General features: G+C 39.2%; 1 long non-coding RNA gene across 1 annotated transcript in view; it reads left to right on the top strand.

Moving 5' to 3' along the window:
* The window catches only part of LOC130852986 (uncharacterized), a 51,507-nt gene extending 35,475 nt beyond the window's left edge, over window positions 1-16,032 (top strand). The window contains exon 3 of the long non-coding RNA XR_009053621.1: window positions 15,990-16,032. This is a non-coding gene — a long non-coding RNA (uncharacterized LOC130852986). The remainder of the gene's footprint in view (window positions 1-15,989) is intronic.
* The last annotated feature ends 9,651 nt before the right edge of the window (window positions 16,033-25,683 follow it).

Here is a 25,683-nt window from a genome sequence, read left to right as displayed (position 1 = left end):
TTCTCCCGCCTCTGAACTTTTCTTAGAGGAAAGCGTTATTAACATTTTGGTGCATGTCCTTCTAGACCTTTATGTTTTTGTGCACAAGTTTGAGTACCTTGGTAGCTATGACCTGGACCTATGCTCTGCCTAGCTCAGGTCTAGTGGATTTTCTCTTCAGACTTGGTAGACGTTTCCATTCTGGCAGCTGTCATGGAGGGGAGGGGGAGAGGAAGAGTGGGCTCTTGGGGAACCAAGAGGACAACCCCAGGCAGGTCACATCCCAACACGAACACTAACAAAGTTTGTGTTTTGGTTTCTAATGCCGTACGTCATCATGGATCATCACGAATGGCAGTTTTGCGCTCCTCCTGGGTCTTTGTTGCATCCACGATGACCCAGAATCACAGAATCGCATCTGTATCATTGGGGGTGCAGCAGAGTTTAGAAGCCACTCATCACAGCCACTGAATGTGAGAGATGGAGACACGGAGGAGAGCCTTTGTGACCTTGGATAAGTGACTTTATGGTCTGTTTCAAATCTTTTGTTAGGGAATGTGATGATCACTGCTCTGCTTGCCTCCTGAGGTCATAGAAGGGATCACATGAAATAATAAAGGTGAAATTTTATTGTAGATGGCAATGCTGATTTAAGCGACAACTGTAGCATAGTGTTTCAAAACGTGAGCTCTGGAATCATATTTTTATCCAGAAGTCATGATTTTAAGTCCTCTTGAGACGGAAATGTGTGAAGGGCCAATGAGAATGATTCCAGCTCTGGGCAGAAGGGGGCACTCTTGCACTTTCTCTAGATGGTCTTAACCAAGTGTAGGGAGGGGTCAAAGTCTTATTGTCCTGTTTAATTCTTGTCACTGTAGGTGTGGTGGGTTACATTCTGCCCACTCTCTGGGACTGGCCATTTCATGACTCCCCAAAATGCAAAGGGTCCAGGTTTGGGTTGATTTTTACCAGTGATTCTTTTTCAGGACAGGTAGGAGCTGACCACCTGGCCCAAGTGTCATGTGAAGAATCCAGCATAACAAACAGATGGTGCGAACAGCACCAGGGATCAAATTGCCACCTGATTTCTGTGTGATCTATGTGTGCTGGCATGACGCACCGCAGTAGCGACATCCTTCTGCCTTCCATCAGGAATGGAAGAGATGGTGTTGGACTGTGAGTTCCAGGAGATAAATTTTTAAGACCCCAGCTGGCTCGGCAGTGATAGCTAGTCCTAACGATGCTGCTCTGGTGTGTGGGTGGGTAGTTATGGGAAACCATCACTGAAGAAATGGTCCCATTTGGCATCATCTCCCATCTTGTCATGAATATCAGAAGCCCTGACAACAGGGATGAGAAATGGGTGAAACATTTGGCATCTGGGGTTTCCAGAAAGTGCAGTCAGAACTCTCTGTAGAATAGTACAAGGAATTCCCCAATGTTAATAATTCTACCAACTTTGGTTAGTTTCTCTCTCCCTCTCCTTCTCTCTCTACAATTATTATATACATATGTATTTACATATGTATATATTATATATACAATTATATATATATAATTGTTTTCCTGAACAATTTGAAAGTTTTATACATGATGCCTTTAACCCGTAAATATCTGTGTATATTTTCTCAAAGCAAACACATTCTTTCACATAACCATAGCATAACCATTAAAACTAGGAAATTAACATTAATACAGAACTATTACCTAACCCATAGACCTTAACCAGATTCACCAGTTATCCCAATGATATATTTTATAGCAAAAGAAAACACTGCATCATGGTTTGAATTTGTCTCTTGAACCTCCTCAGTCTTTCTTTCATGACAATGGCAGTTTAGAAAAGTGCAGGTCAGATATTTTGTAGAATGTTCCTCAGTCTGGGTTTCTCTAATGTCTCCTCATGATGAGATTCAGGTTATGCGTTTTCAGCTGAACTGTCATAGAAGTGATGCTTTTTTCCATGCATTATATCAGGTGGCATGTGGTGTCAAATTCTTCCATTACTGGCGATGTTGACTTTGATTAAGGTGGTGTCTGCCAGGTTTCTCTACTGCCTTTCTCATTAATTAGTATCTTGTCAGAAGATACCTGATTTTGTAGACATCCTGTTACTCTTCACACTTTAAGCCACTAGTTTTACCGCACATTGAGGAGTCTTGCCTGACGGTTATAATCATTTGCCAAATGGTGGTTTTCCAGTTCCATGATTCTTTCTACATTTGTTAGCTTTCAACGGTAAGGAAGAGACTCCCCTTCTCTATTTATTTACTTAAAAGACTGGTCCACGGTGGTTCAAATCCTTGAACACACGTAATGTGAGATGGTGATCAGGTGCTGAAGTTGTGCTTTGTGGTTTGTAAAGAATGTTAACATCCGTTTGTCCCATTTGCTCTTAAGAGCTCACCAGTGTAGGAGTTAATGGGGTCCTTCTATTACAAATGAGGAAACTGAGACTTCAGAGAGGCCCCTCAGTCATCACATGTGTTGATGTGATGTCAGGACTGTGAGGTCAGGATTTGGTTTTGTGAGCTCCCTGAGGATACCACAGATATGTTAGCGACGTTTAGGTCTTCTAAACACTCAGACCAGAAGGTACCCAATACTGGTTGGTTGGTTACGTGAGTGAGTGAATGAATGAACGAATAAGAAGGCCTTCTGCTTGCCCAAATCCCTCTGCTGCGTTGTGATTCATGGAGTTCTTTTCCTGCCCTGTGATAGCAAAGCCTAATGTTAGAATTTCCCCAGGAAAGGCAGCAAGGTATCCTGCACAGTGCTAGAGCTTTCTTGAAGACTATGAGAATGGGCAAGAAATGGAACAGACCGGGCTTTTGCAAGCCCAGAAGAGGGGATGGAGGCATGGACCAAATGGAAACAGCGCAGAGAGTAATGCTGCCAGGTCCCAAACACAGGTTTTTCTAATATCGTTCGCCATTGGCTACAGGTCAGGCCAGGCCACAATCCCAGTGAGGGAGAGGGGCGGGCAGACTCATCATTTTGACTCCAGTCCAAAGTCTAAACGCCACTAACCAAGCAGAACAAGAGATTTCCACCAGCTTCCAGTGAAACTTGGTGGTTTTACGGTTTCCACCTGAAATCTGGTGAAGCCTGAGGTCCTGAACCCTGTGTGCCTGTTTAAGCCTTTTGGCCACAAATACAGCTCGGTGTGGGTATCAAGTGAAACAGAATCAAAGCCAAATTAAAAATAATTCTGAAACGTAACCAAGAACCTGACCCCAGAGTCTCATGGAGGCTTTGTCACCAGGTTGCATTAGGAGGAAGGACGGGCCTTTGGAAAATTAATTCCTTGAGGTTTTTTGTTTTTAGCCTGTGCATTTATGGGGGTGGCTGGAATGCACAGATTCTGATTTTATGACTGAAGACTTTACTGTCTCCCTCACCCTAGGCCTCAACTTTCTATATTTTATGGAAAAGGATTAGATCAGATGAGGGCTTGACAATGAGTGAAATGGGCCAGAAATAAGTAACAGTAAGTGATGGGAGTTGGGGGGACCTGGGGACCACCTACCTAATTTGTGCAGAGTTGCTATTAATCTCCAGCTGCCTTGGAATACAGACTTGGTGTTGCTAGATAGACTCAATGTAGCCAGATATTCATATATTTTTTAAAAAATTTAAATTTATTTATTTATTGGCTGCATTGGGTCTTCATTACTGCACACAGGCTTTCTCTAGTTGAGAGTGGGGGCTACTCTTCATTGAGGTGTGCGGGCTTCTTATTGCTGTGGCTTCTCTTGTTGTGGAGCACGGCCTCTAGGCACATGGGCTTCAGTAGTTGTGGCACATGGGCTCAATAGTTGTGGTTCACAGTTTCTGGAGCTCAGGCTCAGTAGTTGTGGCACATGGGCTTAGTTGTTCCGTGGCATGTGGGAGCTTCCTGGACCAGGGCTTGAACCGGTGTCCCCTGCGTTGGCAGGTGGATTCTTAACTACTGTGCCACCAGGGAAGCCCCCAGATATTCATATTTTTAAAGAGAAGCAAGAAATACAATTTGTGTGTGTGTGTATGTGTGTGATATATCCTGCAACTACATTAAATTAAAAAAAGCTGTATAGTTTAAACAAACATATGTGTAAGTTTGGTTTCAACCTGTGGGCCATAGTGAACATCAGGACTGGCCAGTCTCTAAATGACTTTCTTGATCCCACAGTCAGCAGCCAACGATTCTTATTTGGTTGGTCTCCATGCATTTCCTCTAACCTCACCTTCTTGCTATTATTTGTTGGAATTTCTCAGTGAGCTTGGCACCGCCACAGTGCGGTTTTCTCCGAGTATGCTCAGTATATATTTCTCCTTCTGGTTTCATGCCTTCAGAGAAACAAACAGGAGCTCCTCCTGTTAAAGAGGCTGGTGGCGTTGCTCAAAATGAACTGACTGATGAGAGAGTCCCCCCAGTCTACCACATCACTGAAATAATGGTGTGCTCACTGTGTGATGATTTAAAGAAAAAAAAAAAAGATTGCATTCCATAAAGTACTATGGGTGGTCAGCTCAGAGAGTTAAAGCAGGTATGAATGGCACCTGGGAACAGAGCAGCCGTTTAGCTATCAGTGTTCTGAGGGTATCAATTGCACCCAGCTAAGGGTCCTTGGAATCTTTTTGGTCACAAGGAAGTCTGAAGAAAGGAAAGGGGAAGGACTCAAAATGAGACCATTCCTTCTGCAGGAAAATAAACTAAAAATTGTCTTCTTAACTCTTGATAGGTCACTTGAATGGTTTAGACCACGTTGTTAAGCACATAGGCTCCTGGGCTCCCTGCCCTCCCCAGCCCCTCCCAGGCCAAGATAGCGTGGGCTGTAGGTCATCTGACTTGACCCAGAAGCTTGCTGGGGCCTCCAGTGGAGGAGGATATAACGATATCCGAAGGACCTTCCTGGTTGTGTTCTCACTGCAGAGTGAGCACGATGGTGAAGTGTCTGATTCTGACACTTCTGTGCTTAGAACAGCAGTAGCTGCCACGTCATTTATTCCAAATCCTTACAATTACCTACAAAACCCTACCTGCTCCGGCCCGTACCTCTCTGACATCACCACCCCCGCTTCTCTCCCTTGCTCTCTCTGCTCTTCCCACCCAGGCCACTTTTGCTGTCCCTTGAAAACCCTGGGAACACCCAGACCTTAGACTTTCCCTTTTCCTCCAGAAGGCCACAGAACTGACACCCTTTACCTTCTTCAATGCTTTGCTCAGATGTTAGCTTTTCATGCCCCGAACCCTGTTTAAAATTGCAATTCCTGGTTCCCCTCCCCCCATCACTCTGTACTTGCTCTGCTTTTATTGATTTCACTTATCACCTTACAACACAATTTACTTATTTACTGTTGTTCGTTCTGTTTCCCTTCACTGAAAGATGTGTCCACAAGCGCAGAGTTCTCCGTTTTGTTTACCGACATATCCCAAGTACCCAGAACGGTGGGCACTCAATTAGTGCTTGTTGAATGAATGAATGGACTTGGTTGTCCTGCCAGACTGGTCCAGTGGGGTGATGAGATAAGACTGGGAACAGTACTGAAACACACCCAAGAGATTCCTGCCCTGCTTTTCAGGGTGGGGGTGGGGGCATCGCAATTTTCAGGGGTAAGCAGCCCTGAATGTCCCCCTCCCCTGAAGGAAAGAGGTTATGTAACACTGAAGCTTTTCCTAATCAGTTGTACCCTAGAAGGGTGAGGAAACCCGACTGGTCGGAAGAGTGTTTCCCACTTAAATTTCTCCAGCTTCCTGTTCTAGGAATGATTAGCCACAGAAGTCAGAAAGAAACCAACGGAAAAACAAGTTTCCTCCAATCTCCCTCTGCACCTTGAGCATTGAGGTTTATGAAGATTACGGTAAAGCTTATCCAAGAGAACGGTGACCGCTGCCCAGGCTCCTTCCCCCAGTTGGTGGTGATGCAAGGGCCAGGGCTGAGAGGAGGGCACTGGGGTATCCGGACTGGGGGACCTCAAAGAAAATGCATCTTGAAAAAATGTGAGTTGCTCTGAAAGATCCAGCCTAGCAGCTTCCTGAAAACGAACCACATTTTGTTGGTTTCCCAGCCCCTAACTCCTTCTCCTTTCGTGCTCTCTTCCTTTACTCTCTGCAGCCCCCACTAGAAAAGATAATCGTCTTATTTCCAGACGAGGTTCTATTGCAAGGAGATAGTTTGGGGACTAGGATCTGAAGGCAGACACACATTTGGAATCATCACCCCGCTGAGGTTCCTGTGTTCCACATCTGCATGGGACACCAAACAGCTGTGTTCAGGCTGCCCACTGGTGTAGAGGTGATGGCAGGATTTCAGATGGAAAGTTTAGAGCTCATGCTGTGGCTTTTACGTGCAGATAGTAGCTGATGCTTCCAGATGCTTGCTAGCTGGCTAATGTGTAGCACCTGTTCAGGAACTGAGCCATGTGCAGCTGAGGACTCACCAGCTCCTGAGCAGATGATTTTGTCACTTTACTGAGTTATTATCTTTCGAAATTTTTAACTAGGTCTGGTGTTGAATCCTGAGAGTTGAATCTGAAGGTCCCTTGCATGTAATTCAGGGAAAAATTTCAAAAATTTCTGAATATTGTTCTTAATTTCCTAATATTTTAATTATAACTGACAAACCTTTTATTGTCAATTTTTTAAAAGTCTCACCACTCTCCATGTTATATATTTGAAATATATATGACATTGGAGATATTTATTTTCATTTATTCTAGGTGGATACATTACTATCCTTTTTTAAAAATAATTGATTCACTTTGCTGTACAGCAGAACCTAACACAACATCGTAAAGTAATTATACTCCAATAAAAATAAAAAAGAAATACATTACTATTCTTTGAAAAAAAAAAGGCAAGTTTCTCTTGCCCAGTATCACAAGAGGCATTTAGTTAGGGGGAGTATCTTGGAGAAACAATATTTAAAAGCAGTGTGCAACATTATGATTTATAAGAAATACATATATATTTGGTCATTCAGGTGACCAAAATATATTTCTTTTATATATTTGGTCTTCATCCACAGTTCCTGGCTCTCAAAACCCTTGGAATCTTGGTGTCATGTCCTTGGTTGCCTGAAAACTTCAGAGCCATAAAGGTGAAGCAGGTGTCTTGACATTCATAACAATCCCTTTTCCACCACAACTGGGTTTGTGTTAATAGGGTTTATGTTAATGGGACCTGGTGCCAGAGGAACCAGCTGTGCACAGGCGCGTGTGGTCAGGCCACTCACCATGGCTGTTCTCTTGCTCTCTGTGCATCTCCTGTTCCACCAGTCCCTGCTTCACCTGCACCCTGCGCACACGACTATCCAATCCTCTTAATCATGGGGCTTAGTAACTATAAGACCTACCTGCTTGCTCCTTCCCCAGCCGCTTGTTTCCCTGGTAACTGATGAACCAACCTGATGTCAATCCCCGTATAAACGGTAGCCTCCTTCTCCCCGGAGTAGAGAAGTTTGCTGCCGTGTCCTGCCTGTTGTCTGCCATACACAGTGGGGTGTCGCTCCAGGACTGCTTCAGACTTGTAAGATTCCCATGTCCAATATGCTGTTGATGTCTCTGTTGCTGTATCTGGGCTCTTTCTTTGGTCTCGCAGTTGCGCGACTACAAGGCTGGCAGGACTTCATGTGCAGCCCAGCAGGGGGGTTGGAACTTTCAGTCCCATCCCCTGGTTTTTGTGGAGGGTAGAGGGGCTAGTGGTTGAATCAGTCACAAATGGCCAATGAGTTAATCAGTCATGCCTATGTAATGAAGCCTCCGTAAAACCCCCAAAGGCTGGGGTTCAGAGCTTCCAGTTTGGCGAATTTGTGGAGGGGTGCACCTGTTGGGGCATGGAAGCTCCATGCCCACTCCCTACACCTTGCCCTGTGCATCTCTTCCATCTGGCTGTTTCTGAGTTTTATCCTTTAATAATAAACCAGTAATCGAGTGAGTAAAATGTTTCTCTGAGTTCTGTGAGCCACTCTAGTGAATTAACTGAGCCCAAGGAGGAGGTGTGGAAATCTCTGAGTTATAGCCCTGGTCAGAAGCCCAGGTTATCACCTGGGCTTGCAATTGGTGTCTGAAGTGCGTGGGGTCAGTTTCATAGGATTGAACCCTTAACCTGTGGAATCTGATGCTGTCTCCTGGTAGATAGTGTCAGAATTGAGTTGAATCGTAGGATACCCAGGTGGTGTCCTGAGAATTGCTTGTGTGGGGAACCCCCTCCCACCAATACACATATTGTGACTGGGTCCAGAAACCTAAAAGTTGGGGTGAACGGATTCTCCAAGGACCAGAGAGTAGATTTAGCAAGACTTTGGAATGCCACACAAATTTCTTATAAGTAAACCTCTTACTGAACAAACCTTTCATAAATAACATCAGAAAAGGGCACAAATCATAAAAGTACAGCTTGATGAATTGTCAAAAATAAACACTCCCCAGTACCTAGCAGCTAAATCAAGAAACAGGTTGTGACCAAATCTCCAGATGACCTTTCATGCTCCTTTCCCATCACTACCCCCGCCCCCTCCCCCCACCCCCGGCCCTAGGGGAACCACTACCCTGACTTCTAATTGTGTTTGTTTTGAACTAAATGGAATCATAGAAGAGACACTCTTCTGTGTCTGGTCTCTTTCGCTCACCATTCTGTTTGTAAGAATTAGTCATGTGGTTGTGTGTAGCAATGGTTTATCCATCTTCTTTACTGTATGCATATTATTTCATTATGTGGATATAAAAATTTATTCTGTTGAAGACATTTAAGTTGTTTTCAGGGTTCACAATTGTGAATATGTCATGCTGCAGACATTGTTGTTCATGTTCTTTAGGACTCTTATGTACTCATTTTTATTTGGTTTATACCTAGGGGTGAAACATTGTGCATCAGAGGGTACACATGTGTTTGACTTTGTGAGATACCACGAAGTGGTTTTTGAAAGTGGTACCAAGCAGGGCAGGAATGTTCTGATGGCTCCACATCTTCACTAATGATGCTATGTAGTATTGGTGGTGTTTTTTCATTTAAGGCATTCTGGTGGGCGTGTAATGGTATCACATTGTAGTTTTGATTTGCATTGTCCTAATGACTAGTGATTTTGATCACATTTTCATGTGTTTATTAGTCACTTGGTATCCTTTTTTTGTGAAGTGCCTGTTTAATATTTTGCTCATGTTTCAAATTCTATTACTTGGCTTTTACTTATTGATTGAAGGAGTTCTTTCTAAACTCCAGAATTGAGTCCTTTGTCAGGCACATGAATTGCAAATATCTTCTCCCACATTGTGGCTTGCCTCCTCATACTCTTGTTTCTTTTGATGAAAAGATTTAAAATTTTAATTTGTCAAACATTTCCTACGTGGTTAGTTGTTTGTGTGTAAACCCTGTTAACGAAAATTTTGTCTACTGAGAATATCAGGATATTCCTCTAGGGTATTTTGTAGAAGTTCTATTGTTTTTACCATTTTCATCTATTTCTATAATCCTTCTGGGCTTTTGTGTCTGTTGTAAAATAGGGAGTCAGGATTATTATAGCAACTTTTATTAAAGAGACCATTCTTTCTCCACTTAGCTGCAGTGTCACCTTTGTTATGAATGACTATATGTGTGATTTTCCATTTCATTGGTCTGTTTGTCTATCTTTGCACTGCCTTAATTACCCTTAACTCCATAATAAATCTTGATATCTGGTAATGTAGGTCCTCTAACTCTTCTTCTTCAAGATTGTCTTGGCTTTTTCTGACCCTTTCCATTTCCTATAGACTTTAGAATCATCTGGTTAATATTTATGCAAAAAACCTTCTGGTGTTTTGGTAGGAATTGCCAAGAATATGTGTCAATTTGGAAGAAATTGATATCTTTACATATTGAGTGTTCTGATCCATAACTATGGTCTATTCCTCTATTTGCTTAGGTCTTTTAAAACTTCTCTAAATAATATTTTGTAGTTTTTAGTTTAGAAGTCTTCCATGTCTTTAGTCAGTTTTACTGCCAGATATATGATATTGTTTGATTTTTTAATAAATGCTATTCTAAAGTTTTAAGCATTTAACAGTCATTTATTAATTTTAATAGGTTGTAGACTCTATAGATTCTCAATGTACACAATCACATTGTCAATGAGTGATCATATTTTTATTTCTACCTTGTCAGTCTTATGTCATCCATTTCATTTTCTTGCTTTATTACACTGGCTAGGGCTTCCAGTACAATGTTGAAAAGAAGTATTGATAGTGGATATCTTTGTTTCATTTTCAGTTTCTGGAGGATATATTTCAATATCCCACCATTAATATGATGTTTGTTGTAGGGTTTTTTTTTTTCCTGACCATAAAGACGGATATTTATAGATTTTTAAAATAAATACTCGTCATCAGATTAAGAAATATCTTTTGCATCCCTAGTTTGCTAAGTTTTTTTTTATTTTATCATATCTATAAAGATGGCTACATGATTTTTCTCATTTTATCAAGATAGTAAAGAGTGATTAACTACTTCAACTTCATTTCTGGAATAAGTAAATTTGGTTGTAACACATTGTAATTTCCATTATTTCTTGATTTGAAATAATTTAGTTAGGATTTTTTATTCTGTGTTCTTGGGAGATAATTATCCGTAGCATTTTGTTTTAATATTACTGCTAGGTTGGAAAATCAAGTTATGCTGGTCTTATAATATAAGCTTGGGATTGTTTTCTCATTTTTTTCTGGAAGAATTTGTGTACTACTGGTGTTATTTGTTTAAGTATCTAAAAAAGAATTCAGAAATGGTCATCAGGGCCTATAGATTTCTTTGTGAAAATATTTTTAATTATAAGTTCAATTTATTAGTATAATTCACATTTTCTATTTCATTATGTGTCTGTTTTGGTAATTTGTATTCTTTAGAAATTGGTTCATTGTCTAAATTTTAAAATTAACACAAAAATATTGTATTTTATTTGTATTGTATTGCATTTTAATATCTTTAGATGTAAAGTGATGTCTATATTTTCATTCCTTATTTGGTTATTCTCTCTTTCTGTCTCTTGCTATAGAGTCCTCAATTTATTAGTCTTCTAAAAGAACCAACTTTTGTATTTATTGAGTTCTCTATTTCATGTTTGTTTTTTATTTCATTAATTCTATCCAAATTCTTTGGGTTTAATTTTTTGTCTTTTCAAATTGTAAACTTCTTGAGGTGAATAGACTGCTGATTTTTCAGGTTTTCTTCATTTCTAACATATGCCTTAGCTAAATGCCACAAGTTTCAAAATGTCAAATTTTTAAATATCACTCAGTTAACATATTTTCCAATATCCAATCTGATTTAACATTGAATGTGTTATTCAGTAGTCTTGTCTAATTTTCAAACATTTGAGAACTTTCTAGTTGTCTATTACAGAATTTTATATCCAGCGCCATCATAAAATATATTTCAAATGATTTAAATCCTTTGAATTGTATTGAAGCTTGCTTTATAGCATAATACATGGTCAATTTTGGTAAATGTTCCACATATACCTGAAAATTGCAAAATTGTCAGCTATACATTTTTCTTCCTTTTGTGGAATTTCAATTACATTTGTGTATTACTTTTTAACTTATTGTCATCTATATCTCATGCTTTTTTTGGTATTTTTGACAATTTTTCGTCCCTCTGTACTTCGATCTGGATAATTTCTACTGATGCCTCTTCTGGTTCACGCATCCTTTTATGAGCTGTATGAGATCCCCTGTATCCATTTGTTGAACTTTCAGTTTTAGTTGTGTCTTTTACTTCTAGAATTTCCACTTGATTCTTTCTTAAAAATTCCATTTGTCTGACAGTGCTCTACATCCTTTCATCTAGGTTCTTGAACCCAGTAATAGTTTTTTAAAAAGTCCATGTCTGTCTATTTGTTTCTGTTGTCAGTTTTTCTTTTTCTCAGTCCTGTTTCTTATTCTTCTGAATAATTATTGAATGAATGCTGGACATTTTGTATATAAAAAAGTAGAGGCTCTGATTGTATCACCATATTGAATGTGGCTTTTCCTTCTTGAGCTCTTGGCAAAGTTAGTAATGGGCTTAGGAATATCACCTCATGGCAGGAAGATGACACTTCAATCAGTTACCGGAGATACATGGAGATGTTGTTCAGTCATGTTATATCCACACATTTTACTTTCTTTGTCTTCATTGCTGCAACTATGGATTGGACCTTAATCATATCTTCTCTAGAGCTCTCACCAATTTTTTCCATTTTCATTCTCTCAGTTCATTGCAATTTGGCCATAGTCATTAGATTAAGATTTACAAGATTCCTCTGGTTATATCCCTACTTTTATACAAAGCCTTCAATAACTGATTTCAGAGAACTGAGATTCAGCAAGAAATGACCACCATGTTTTCCCCTATAATGGATTCCCAAATGTGAGAAACGACAAAGAAAAGAACAAAGTTGGAAGCTGGTCAAAATCCTAACATCTCAGTCCTATGTTTCCAGTATGATTGTAAGTGGAATGCCACCCTTATTTAATAATGACTGATTGTTCTTCCAAGAAGAGCATATTCTTACTGGGAATTCTCTTTTGAGGTAACATTTCACTTCTTAAATTTGTTGTAGTGACCATCATTTGTTAATTACAACAAAATGTAGAAATCACAATCTTTCCTCACTTTACAAGTTGTCTAGGGTTAGCATTATTCATTGTTTGCCTATAATATCTCAACTTAAGTACCCTTGCCCCCAAGTAAAAGGAAGAGCCACACCACAGGAAGAAAATGTAATTCAAGGTAGCTTTTTTCTTTCAATAAAAACAGGTTCCTCTCTTCACCTCTGTGAGTATAGATTTGATACTGTATGTAAATGTGCCTTGTAAACTCTAAAGTGCTATAAAAATGATAGGTATTTTACTTAATAATTAACATTAATGCTAATAAAATATTGTCCTCTATTAAAATGCAAATGCTCTTGGGAGACTAAAGCATTAAACCAATTATGCGTGACTTGGTAAGAAATATTTCATCAGCAACTTTCCTGAGCAATAAAAGAAGTTGTGCGGAGTAGAGGAGAAAGAGAGACAGAATACACCAGAGAGAGAGCGAGGAAGAGGAAATGTGAAAGGGATGGGGAGAGATATCATAAAATTAGGTATATCTGGAGCATACAATAGTAAAGAAGGGACTAGTGGAAAGTAAGAGGCAGGACAGGGAAGCAGGAATGAAATAATCATGTTGGACTCTGGCCATTATGAGGAGTTTGGTTTACAGTATAAAAGTAATGGTGAATGATGGGTTTTAAGTAGAGGCATTTCAGGAGAAATGAAAGGGAATCAGAGTGACCCCAATGGGGATATTTTGCATCTTATTGTTGGGATAAAGTTGTCATTATTTTGATCAAAGTTAAAATTTCTTTTCTTTAAAAATTAAATTTATTCGGCTTAATAGTAAACAATTCTTGTTTTGTTACTTATCATTCTCTTTTTTTAAAAGTTTATTTATTTATTTATTTAGGCTGTGTTGGGTCTTTGTTGCTGCACACGGGATTCCTCTAGTTGTGGCGAGCCGGGAGTTGGGGCGGCTACTCTTCGTTGTGGTGCGTGGGCTTCTCAGTGTGGGAGCTTCTCTTGTTGTGGAGCACAGGCTCTAGGCACCCAGGCTTCAATAGTTGAGGCATGTGGGCTCGGTAGTTGTGGCTCATGGGCTGTAGAGCACAGGCTCAGTAGTTATGGCGCATAGGCTTTAGTTGCTCCGAGGCATGTAGGATCTTCCCAGACCAGGGCTTGAACCCATGTCCCCTGCACTGGCAGGTGGATTCTTAACCATTGCGCCACAAGGGAAGTCCAAAGTTAAAATTTCTTTCTTTCAAAATTAAGAAGTCTTAGATGGGGGTCTAAGTTTCAAATGTAATAATGTATATAAAGCTTCCAGCCTGGAGCCTGTTATACAAAAGGCTTTCAACAAAAGGCAGCTATGAGGCTGGCTGCAATGAAGCAACTTGGGATGCTTTGACCTCCAAGGTCATTCTTGCCACCATGTGACATCTCACCTGTCACCCCTCAGGGATACAGGGCAAACTAGATTTTAGAGACTGCTCTCTTTTCTTTTGCTTCCCAATATTTTTAATGCACACATTTTTCTTCCTATCCTTCTTTTTCTATGCCCTCCAGCTGAAGACTTAATACGAATTCCAGGTAAATCCTGAAAGTTTCATTTCCAAGTTCTCTGAGGAAGAGCCTTCCATTGGTACATTATTTAGCTGGATGGGGAGACTGGAGAAGACAGCACACAGGTCTTCAGTATTATTTCTCCCGAGAGCCTGTGTGTCGGAGAACAGCTAAGTCTGGGAACTTCTAGGAAAGTTATTGGTTCATTCATCTCTCTTAAGCACATAGGAAACTGCCAGTAGAATTCTGGAGAAAAAACTGTGTAAAGAGCCTAAAGGAGGTTGATAGATGATTTGAGAAATGTCAAAGGGAAGTGATATTTCTGATGCAAATTTATATGGTTTTAAGTATTTTCAGCTTTATTTGCTGCTCTCTGTAGTATTTATTTACCTTGTGGGTTTTAATTGATCAATGTGAACTTTATTGGACTTGCGGTCACAGATTATTTTGAGTGTTGGTGACTCTTTTGGGGAGGATTGCATTTGAAAGATAGATATGACATTCAAATCCTCAGGTCCTGTGTAAAGCAGAGAGGGAGGTAGAAAGCAAGAAGGGAAAGGAAATAACATGCACCTTCTAGGATACAGGCACCTATGTATAGTAGCTTATTTAATCATCACAGCAATCTGGGGACATAGAGATTTTAACCCATTCATTTCAGATGAAAAAATGAAGGCTCAGAGAGGTTAAGAGACAGCCCACATTTACACAGATAGAAAGAAATAGAGCTGGAATACGACCTGATGGAGTAGAAATCCATGTTCTTTCCATTGTCATTTTGGGAAGGTCCATTTGGATAGTAGAAAATATTTCTGTACCAAATAGTGGGATTTGACTATAGTTATTCACATTTTGGGACAGGGTGGGGGAGTTCATATCCTATCATTATTTTTTCATTCTTCCTTTTGAATTTGACTATGTCACTGGGACTCTCTGCACCTCAGTTTTCAGATCCCTGAAAAGATGTGATGGGATGAAACTAGTAATTTTTTAAGTGTATTATGTAGAATGCCACATTGCCTTCCCAGGAACTCAGAGGCTGATAGAGAAATAGGTGTGCATGTAGGGGTGATCATGGGAGGAAAGTGAATGGCTCCAATATCAGCAAGAACTTATGTTCTTTTATCGCCTTTGTATATTAGACTTCTGGATCTTTTTGAAGAAAGGATTTCATGGCTATTGGAAATAAAAAAAAAAAGGGAGGGGAACAACTAGTCTACACTGCCTGGTTTGCACTCTTCAACTTTGTTATGCTCCACAGTCAGGTCATCAAATCTGAATTGACAAGCTTTAGGTCTCAAAGGCTGGAAGTTCCTAAGAAGCCCAAACAATGAAAACATGTGACTGTCAATGGACTCGTTTATGTGAACAAAGAATGAAGCTGTGCGGAGGCAGAGAATATAGGAAAAACAAGTTGTTCACTGGCTCTCAGTCAATTTGCTGAAAATCCATTTGCCAAAAGGCAATTCACCAAAACACCAATTCCCTGTAAACCTATTCAGTGAAAATAATTTTTCCGAAAGATCAACCAGCCTAATACCCTGAAAACTCTCAAATATTTTAGACCAGATCTAAGACAGTTTGTTGCAAGTGTTTCCTAGCAAGAGCAGATGATTTTGCGTAAGAACTATAGCAGAGGCAAGGCTTGGGGAGGGGGAGGGACTGAAGAAGGACACAAGGCTGAAAAAATAGCAAAGTTGGTAAAATTATAGTCTCATCTTTAGAATTCAAAATGTTGACTATTTGATGTGTTCAGAGACAAATGTAAAATGCTGAAGAGGCTGACATTCAAATTAGCTGGATTAATAAATCTATATAAAAAGTGTACAGTGACATTTGGATTTTTTTCACTTCTTGCCTATGATGAACAAAGCTGCTGTGAACACTCACGTACAAGGGTTTTGTTTGTTTTTTAGACATATTTTCATTCTCTTGGACAATACTCAGGAGTGGAATTGATGGTCATGTGGTAAGTACATTTTAACTTTTTAAGAAAGCATCAAACTGCTTTCCAACGTGGCTGTACCATTTTATATTTTGCCAGCAATATATGAGGATTCTGATTTTTCCACATCCTTGTCAGCACATGTTATTATCTGACATTTAGATTCTAACCATTCTACAGGGTGTGAAATCTTGTTGTTTTGATTTGTATTTCCTGATGAGTAATGATGTTGAGCATTTTTTTCATTTGCTTATTGGCCATTTGTTTCTCTTCTTTGGAGGAATGTCTATTCAAATACTTGGCCCATTTTAAAATTGTGTTGTCTATTACTGAGTTGTAAAAATTTTTTTATACATTCTAGATATAAGCGCCTTATCAGATACATGATTTGCAAATTTGTTTTCCCATTATGTTCATGTCTTCTCACTTTTTGATGGTGTCACAAAAGTTTTAAATTTATGTCCATTTTATCATTTTTTTCTTTCATTGCTCATAGTTTTGTGTTGTATCTAGAAATTGTTGCCTTGCTCAAGATCATGAGGATTTTTCTTTTGTTTTTTCTTGTAAAAGTTTTATAGTTCTAGATCTTACACTTTGGTCTTTGATCAGTTTTGAGTTAGTGTTTGTGTATGGTGTGAGGTAGGCATCCAAATTAATCTTTCTGTGGATGAATACTCAATTGTACCAATAACATTTGTTGAGAAAATTTTCTTTCCTATTCAATTTTCTTGGCATTTTCGTTGAAAATCAGTTGACTGAAAAATGTATCGGTTTATTTTGGGGCTCTCAATTCCATTGATTTACTTGTATATCTATTCTTATGCCAGTGCCTCACTGTCATGATTAGTGTAGTTTTATAGTAAATTTTCAAGTTGGGAAGCTTAAGTCCTCCAGCTTTATTCTTATTTTTCAATATTGTTTGGCTAATTCATTTTCTGCAAAAAGACAGCTAGAGATTTGATAGGGGTTGCATTGAACCTATAGATCAATTTGGGTAGAATTTCGATTGTAACAATATTGAGGCTTCCTATACAGGAACATGTGTTGTCTTTAGTTTTAGATCTTTAATTTATTTAGACAGTATTTTCTAATTTTAAGTTTATAATCTTGAACATCTATCATTGACATTTTCCCCAAGTATTTATTTCTTTTGATACTGTTGTGAATTGAATTGTTTTTAAAATTTCACTTTCAGATTGTTCAATGCTTCTATAAAATACAATTGATTTTTGCATATTGTTATAATTGATCTTTTGTCATGTGACCCAGCTAAACTTATTATTTCTAATATTTTTATGGCCTTCTAAGGATTTTCTACATGTCATATCTATATGAAAACAGTTTTATTTCTTCCTTTTCAATCTGGGTGACTTATTTCATTTCCTTGTTTGATTGCATTGGCTACAACTGCTAGTATAATGTTAAATAGAAGTGCCAAGAGCAGACATCTTTTCTTTATTCTGGATCTTATGGGGAAACATGTAGTCTTTTACCATTAAATATGATGTTAGCTGTAATTTTTTTTTTTTTTTGGAGATTATCATGGTGAAAAAGTTTTCTTCTGTTTCAGCTTTACGAGAGTTTTTATCAAGGATGTGTGCTGGATTTTGTCAAACGCATTTGTTCTGTCTCTTGAGATGATCATGTGTTTTTTCGATTTTCTATGCTAAAACAGCCTTGTATTTCTTTGACAAATCCCACTTGGTCAAGGTGTTTAATTCTTCTTCTGTGAATCTGTATGATTTGCTAATATTTTGTTGAAAATTTCTTCATTGCTCCTTGGCTAGTTTTTTTTCACTTACCTGCTTTCTCTCTGCTTTTAATACTATTCTCATGATGAAGTAGGTGAAAAACAAATAGCTAAGAGTCACTGGAGATGACCATGCTGGAATAAATTTTTCTATAGTACCCATGGATCTTGGGGACAAGATGAAGGTGAGACTGAATCATAATTTTTCATAATTCACCTCTCACAACCGTGGTGAAGTGCTGGGCTTCTAGCATTATCCTATGGTGTGTAAATGAAGAGTAGTTAAGGAAATGTTTAGGTGAGTAAATGAGATTAAGCAGAGGATTTTTCTTTTTCACAAAACTTTTTCTTCCTCAGCATTACTTACTATGGGCTAGGTACTCTGCTAAGTGCTTTATATGTGTTATTCAATAGAATACTTACATTTGTCTTGAAACATATGAAGGCTAAACAATTTGTTCAACCTACAAGTAGCAGGGCAAAGATTCCAGGCTGCCTGATTCTAAAACTTATAGTCTATGCTGTCAAGGCTCTCTTCCTTCTTCTTCCCTTCTTTCCTTCCTTCCTTTCCTCTGTATTTCTCCCTCTTGCTTATTCAGTTCACATTTATTGAGCCCTTGTATAACAATAAAAATGGATATTATTAGATAATATTTACTAAGTACTTGCTATGGACCAGAACATATACTTTTCTTTAATGATTATTAACTTATTTAATACTTGCAGATACACACGAAATATATGATTTCCTTGCTCTCATTTTACTGTTGGGAAAAATTGATGTACAAAGCTTACATAATCTATCCAAGGTCACAGAGCCAGTGAATGATGGAATCCAAGTAGTCCCTTTAATGACACATGCTATGGTTATAAAGAAAATGTGACAAATACACTAGACAGACACTGGGTAAGTGTGTTTAAATGATATTTCAGAGACTGATGAAGGTGATCTGAGAATGTACAAGCTGCCTGGAACAACTAACTCTGCTTAGAGAAGCAGTGGAAGGCTCTACTAAGAGTATGATATTTACTTATGATATTAAGGAAGAACGTGAGTTTACCAATACCTGGCAGGGGTAAGGAGAGATCCAACATTTCATGTGAGAGTTGCTGCATGGATAACGGGCAGAGCTATGTGAAAATAACCATCACCTTCAAAGAGCAGTGAGAAGTTCAGAGAAAAGCAATGTAGGATTGAATAGGGAGCAGTGAGCAGCTTTACTGTAGAAGCTGGGTGATAGAGCCAGGTTCTGAAGGGCCCAAACAGAGGTTTCAGAGTCAGGACACTATTTCTGAGCACAGGCATGATACGATCAGTTTTGGCTTACAGTATCAACCCATGGCAGTGGCCAGGAGCCTGGGGGAGCAAAGTCTAGCAACAGTAGGGAAGGAAGAAGGAAACTAGTGCAGGGTGAATCTAATTTGTTACTTTGACTACAAGTGAATCTGGGGCAATAAAATATTACTGTTCTGGGGGGCATGAAGTGAATTGTGTACAGGACTTAGAGGTGGGCCCAATTGGCTTCCATTCGTAATTTAGCTTAGCACCGGATGTGTGTCTCTGGGCTCATTGCATTCTCTCTCTGAAGGTGGTTTTCTGAAATAGAGAGAAAAGTACCTGGCTCTTAAGGAGATGCTCAGTATGAGGTAGCTACATGACATTATCTTCAAATACTTCCTGTTTACCTGGATTAAAAATATATGAAGTAAGTGTGTGTGTGTGTGTTTGTCTTAATAGCTTTATTGGAATATAATTTCCACATCATAAAATTCACCTATTATAAGTGTTCAATTTAATTATTTTAGGACATTTATCGAGTTGGGCAACCATTACAACAATCCAGTTGTAGAACATTTCCATCACCCCAAGAAGTTCCCTTGTGTCTGTTTGCAGTTCATTTCTGCCTCCACTCCTAGCCATAAGCAACCATGATCTGGCTTCCGTCTGTACAAATTTGCCTTTTGTAGACGTTTCTTACTGATGGAATATGTACTCATTCTAGACCTTTCATGTAAATGATACATACAGTCTTTTGCATTTGGCTTCTTAACTTAGCTTAATATCTTTGAGGTTCATCCATGTTGTGGATTTATCATAGTTTGTTGCTTTTAATTGCAAAGTGGCATTCCATCAAATCTAGTGTAGTGGATACACTATATTTTCTCAGCGCATTTACCCGTTGATGGGCGTTTGCATGTAAAATGTTTTTTACACAACATCATGTGCTACTCGATCAAAACTCATCCAAATTTTCAGATTAACTAAGATATATTTTCCTTTGAATAAGCATTTTGAACAAAGCAAATAACCATGCAGCAAAGACCATATCAGAGATGTAAAAGGGGAGTTTGTTGTATATTATATTTAGCAATCTCTATCTATCTATCAGTCATCACTGTTTATTTTAGCATTTAAGAGCAAAGGAGTAAAGCATGCATTCCCATCCCTAGGTCTTAAATTCCTGAAACAAAATTCTTTTAGTTATATAACTGTCACTCAATAATTCAATTTCATTCCTTTTACCATTGTCACGAACCAGCGTAGTGGTCTTATTCACCTCAGGAATATTTTTAACAATGAGGCTGGAAACCAAAAATGTATTTGGTGGATGTTGAGGCAAGTTGGAAATGAAATGCACCAGAATTCTTCCATTTTTCATACTCTAGGCTGATGACATTTTTATTGTAATAAGAATCCTGTTCCCATCAAGTTACCTTAAGATGTGGCTTCCCAGGGTCACTGAAGTCAGTTGCCTTGGCTTGGTGAAAGATCTATCTCCTGTACTCACCCCCATGCGGCAACCATCACCCTGTTCTGAATTTCCTGTTCACTTGTCTATCAAATTTATCAAGGGGTCTAATTTCTAATTTTTTGTAAATCTAACCTATGGTGCAGTCCCTGAGGTAGTAGATGCTCAATAGAGTTTGCTGGATAAATGAATCTACGCTAAGTAAATTGTTTAGAATTTTGAGGTTTGTTTTTGTAAGTGGCAGCTATTTTGAATGTATTCTAGGTAGTTTGCAGTGAAAGGGACCACTTGCCCCACTTATAATTTCCATTGCTGGTCAGTTATTGGGAAGAAACGCCATGTGATTCCCTTCATTTGCCCAGGGGGGTTCAGTGGGAGCAAGCCACCTCTCACCCACTGCCTTTCTGTGGTTGAAGAATCTAGATTCCTAAATAGTCTCTCTTTTGTGCCCTGGGGCTCTAAAGCTGGCATCCACTTTTCCCTTCGGATCTAAAACGTTTCACTCATGTCCAACTCATGAGATGCATGGCCTCTTGAAGAAGACCTGAAAACCAGATTTAAACACACTGATGGCAGCATCCTCCTTACATATGTGCATTCTTTTTTTAATTATTTTTTATTGACGTATAGTTGATTTACAATGTGTCAGTTTTTGTTGTATAGCAAAGTGAGTCAGTTATACACATATTCACTTTTTTCAGAATCTTTTCCCATATAGGTCATTACAGAGTGTTGAGTAGAGTTCCCTGCGCTATACAGTAGATTCTTATTTCTTACCCTCACCCAATTTCCCATGGCTTCCATGCCTTTCTTTACAGTGAGACCAGAGTAATCTTTTCAAAGCACAGATCTTGAGATGCCTTACCTCACTTGGAACTCTCTCCAGGAGCTTTTCTCCACTCCGAAGTCTCAACTGCATGGTTTCAACACATCCCCTTCCTAATGTGACCTGCCAGGTATTACATTACCTGCCTCCTTTCTCTAGTTGTCACCTCTGGTCCCTCACCCCTTCTCAGGTACTTTTGTACCATGAATACTTAGCACCGGGGCTGGCTGCGTGAATGTTTTCCATTATAACTGAGAGGAGACAGGGATAATATTGAAGAAGATGAACAATGTTGGTAGTGGGAGCTGGTCTACTGAATGCGCCTTACGTCCCTGAGAAAGCCGAAGATTGGGGGCAGGACCCTTGCTTTTCCCTCAATTGGCTACAGTTTCTGTGTACCTCTCAGAGCATGCTATCTTTGCTGTTAATTGCTCACCACTTCATGTTTCTCAAATAGTGCTGTGATCCCAGCTCTGGGGAAACAGGCTGGGATGGTCTCCCTGAGAGACGACATATTGAGCCACCACAAAGCTCCTTCCAAAGGGATTTTCTAAAGAAAAATTTGACTGTCTGCAGTTTTCAGGTTCTGTGCTGACTCTGGATGTCCTGAATGGCTAACAGTCCCCTTCAATATCAGTGCAGATCTCCAAGCTTTTCCAGGCTCCCCTGCATATCCCTCCATCCGACAAGTCCTCCTCCAGCGTTCTTGTTTTCTGACTCTGCTCACATTCAAGCCTCAGCCCACACTGACTGCCTGAAAGCTTTCTCTAATCCTCCCTAGACTGCACTTAATTATAATACCTACCCTTCTGTGCTAATAGAGCAGCCTTCCATGCGTGAGGGTCTATTAGGAGTGGGGAAGTGTTGACTTTTTAATTCTAACATTCCTTCTACATTTATTGCTTGACCTGCTTCCATAAAACAGATCTCTCTGTCATAAATGGGTCTATTTGCCTTGAAATACAGTTTTTACACACAAGGTAGGACGAGTACTTAATTACTTCTCTTTTATTACCAATTTGCAAAGGAAAATGTTGCTTTAATAACCCCTTCAAATGGCGACACATACATTTTTGTTCCTAGTTTTTTTTCTTTTCTGAGTATCATTATGGACTCATGGCTTTCATAAGTCCCATATATTTCAATCCACCGTAATCACTGTTTCTTTTAGGGCTCCAATCATCACAGTTTTGGGCAGCATGAACTCCTTCCAGCTGGTTCTTGTGTCCTTTTGACATACCCAATTACTATTTGAAAGCTTCTTTGCTTTTGAACATGACAACATGTTCCAGGCTCAACTTGTACCTTTCCTAATTCAGTCCTGAAAGCAGGCAGTTCTCTAAGAAATCCTGACTTTATAGAGTGCTAGGTGTGATTATACCTACTTTAGTGACATTGTTGCTAGGCCATTTCAATGGACTAAGATAATACACAATTAATAAAACCATTCATTTAACTATTTCCACTCCAATTTCAACCTTAGTTATATAGTTAATTTTTGATCTTACAATTGACTCTTTTATTCTCTTGGACTGTCATTAAGAATTCCCCATTTGTTTTATTGTGTGACATAAAGAAAATAGTTTCAAAGTATGAGGGTGAGTCAAAAATTATCTGCACTCCAGTTATACTAAAACTTCTGTAGGCCGCACTGTCTTATAGTGCTTTCCATTCAAGGCTACTGTCTCCCCAGTCACTGCTATACAGGTGTGAACGTGTTATATCAGTTCATTTGTAACTGCGGTGTGTGCAGAAATGGATGCCCCACTTGTGATCTGTATGAAAGAAGAGCAGTGTGCAGTGATTCGTTTTTTGTGGTCTGAGGGTTTACCTGGTGCCGTTATTTATTGAAGACTTTGTCTGCACACTTGTGCCCACACTGTCGACACTCTGCAAAAACTTCATTTTGAGGTTATTAAAGCATCCTCCCTATAGTTCTGATCTTGCTTCATTGGACTTTCACCTGTTTGGTCCCCTGAAAGCAGTCCTACGAAGACGAAGATTCACTTCTGATGAAAAGTGAAGACAGTGGTGCGCTCATAGCTCTCAGCTCAGCCTAAAACATTTTTTAATGAGGGAATACGAAAGCTTGTTGACAGATGGACAAAGTGTATTAAAAAGCAAGGAGATTATGTTGAAAAATGATGCATTTTTCTTTTCTAAAAGTTAATTAAAATAAATTCTACAACCAGAGCGTGGATAATTTTTGACTCACCCTTGTAAAATATGAACTTTATCATTAACATACAATAGTCAGACTTAGTTTAAGTCTTTTGTAGTTCTTCTTGTCCATGGAACATATCCCACAAAGGATGTTCAAAGTTCTGTGGTCAAAGCATCTTGGGGGGAAAATATGATCGTTTCTCTGTGTGGTTATGTTACTAAATTGATAGATGGTTAGGTTTATTTGTCTTGGTTTGTTTTCATTTTTAGAAAGCCTTTTAAAAATTAGCTTTACTTTTAATAGGCTTGAACTTACATTAGTCAAAGGGCATAACGGCATAGAAAGGCAAACACAGGAAGTTTTGCGTTCATCTCTTTCCCCTCCACACATTCCCCAATGCATTTCCTATGAGGTAGCCATTTTTGTTAGCTTCTTGTTTGTATTTCCTGTGTTCTTTTGTTGTTGTTTTTGCAAATGTATGAAACATATGGAGATTCTTATTGTCTTCTCTTAGACGAGAGGAAGCATATTATAACTGGTCTACACTTAGTCCTGTTTTCAGTTAGCAGTATGCCCTGGGGAACTCTCCACATTCCTGCACAGGGATTGTCCTCATTCTTTAAGTCCATAGTTCTCTGTTGTGTGGATGTACTGTGGCTTATTTAACCACACTTCAGTTGTTTATGATGTTTTGACTTACAAATAATACTAACATTAATGACCTTGCACATATGTTATTTCGTGCTTTATCAAGTGTTTCTGCAGGATAGAGTTCTACAAGTAGAATTGACACATCAAAGAGTTAATGAATTGTAACTCTGGTAGATACTGCCAAAGCCCTTGCTTTTTTTTTTTTAAGATTTATTTTATTATTTATTTATTCATTATTTATTTTTGCCTGCGTTGAGTCTTTGTTGCTGCGTGGGCTTTCACTAGTTGTGAGCCGGGGCTACTCTTCGTTGCAGTGTGTGGGTTTCTCATTGCGGTGGCTTCTCTTGTTGTGGAGCACGGGCTCTAAATGCGTGGGTTTCAGTAGTTGCGGCACATGGGCTCAGTAGTTGTGGCTTGTGGGCTCTAGAGCACAGGCTCAGTAGTTGTGGTGCATGTGCTTAGTTGCTCCCTGGCATGTGGGAACTTCCAAGCCCAGGGATTGAACCTGTTCCCCTGCATTGGCAGGTGGATTCTTAACCACTATGCCACCCGGGGAGCCTGCCCATGGGGTTTTATGTCTTTGCAATGTTGGACCCCTAAGCTGATTCAAAGTGCAAAGAATAAATGAATTTATTTTATAAAAGGTCTTAAGAACAGGTATTTGAATATTTTTAAATTGCAGGTTGCTTTAAAAAATTCAATTGACTGCTATTCCTCCTCCAAAAAATAAAACAAAAACAAAGGTAAACTCAGACATAACAAAATACCTCACGCTCCTTTGTAATTATTGAAATAATTAAACACAATATTAATGAGTGCCAACTGCGCCCCAGTGCTGTATTAGGTGCTAGGGATACAGGTGTGAGTTTGTCCTCATGGAGCTTAGAGGCCAGTTGAGTTGCTGCAATAGACATTATACACCCAGTGGCCCAGTTACTAGTTTAATTATAGTTGCGATAAGGCCTGCAAGAAGAAATGATGGATGAGATAAACACATATAACAGGAGGACATGTCCTTGCCTTGGGAATAGGGAAAAGCTTTTCTGGGTGATGTTTGTGCTGAGACCTGAAAGATAAGTGATGAGTGAAAGAAGTTGTGAGGGGTGGAGGGAAGGGGCAAGAGAGTCATTCAGAAAGAGGAAACCAAATGTGTAGATTCTGAGGTCAGGAAGGAGGTGGTTGCAACTAACAAAAAGAAGGTTGATGTAGCTGGAGCACAGAGAACCAGGATGATGGGTATGTGTTGCTGCTGCAGAGGAAGGCAGGAGGTAGTTTTTAAAGCAGTACCAGGGAGGCACCACATTTTCTGAATCTTTTGCTTTTCCCCACAGTGTCTAGAACACAGCTGGGTACAGAGTTGAAAAGTACTAAGGCATTTTTTTTTTTAAAGTTGAGAATCATGGTTTTTTTTGTTTTGTTTTTATTTATTTATTTATTTTATTGGCTGTGTTGGGTCTTCATTGCCGCACACGGGCTTTCTCTAGTTGTGGTGAGTGGGGGCTACTCATTGTGGTGCACGGGCTT

Source organism: Hippopotamus amphibius, chromosome 5, assembly GCF_030028045.1.
Source record: "Hippopotamus amphibius kiboko isolate mHipAmp2 chromosome 5, mHipAmp2.hap2, whole genome shotgun sequence".
Lineage (NCBI taxonomy): Eukaryota > Metazoa > Chordata > Mammalia > Artiodactyla > Hippopotamidae > Hippopotamus > Hippopotamus amphibius.
This window is presented reverse-complemented; position numbering and strand designations above follow the sequence as displayed.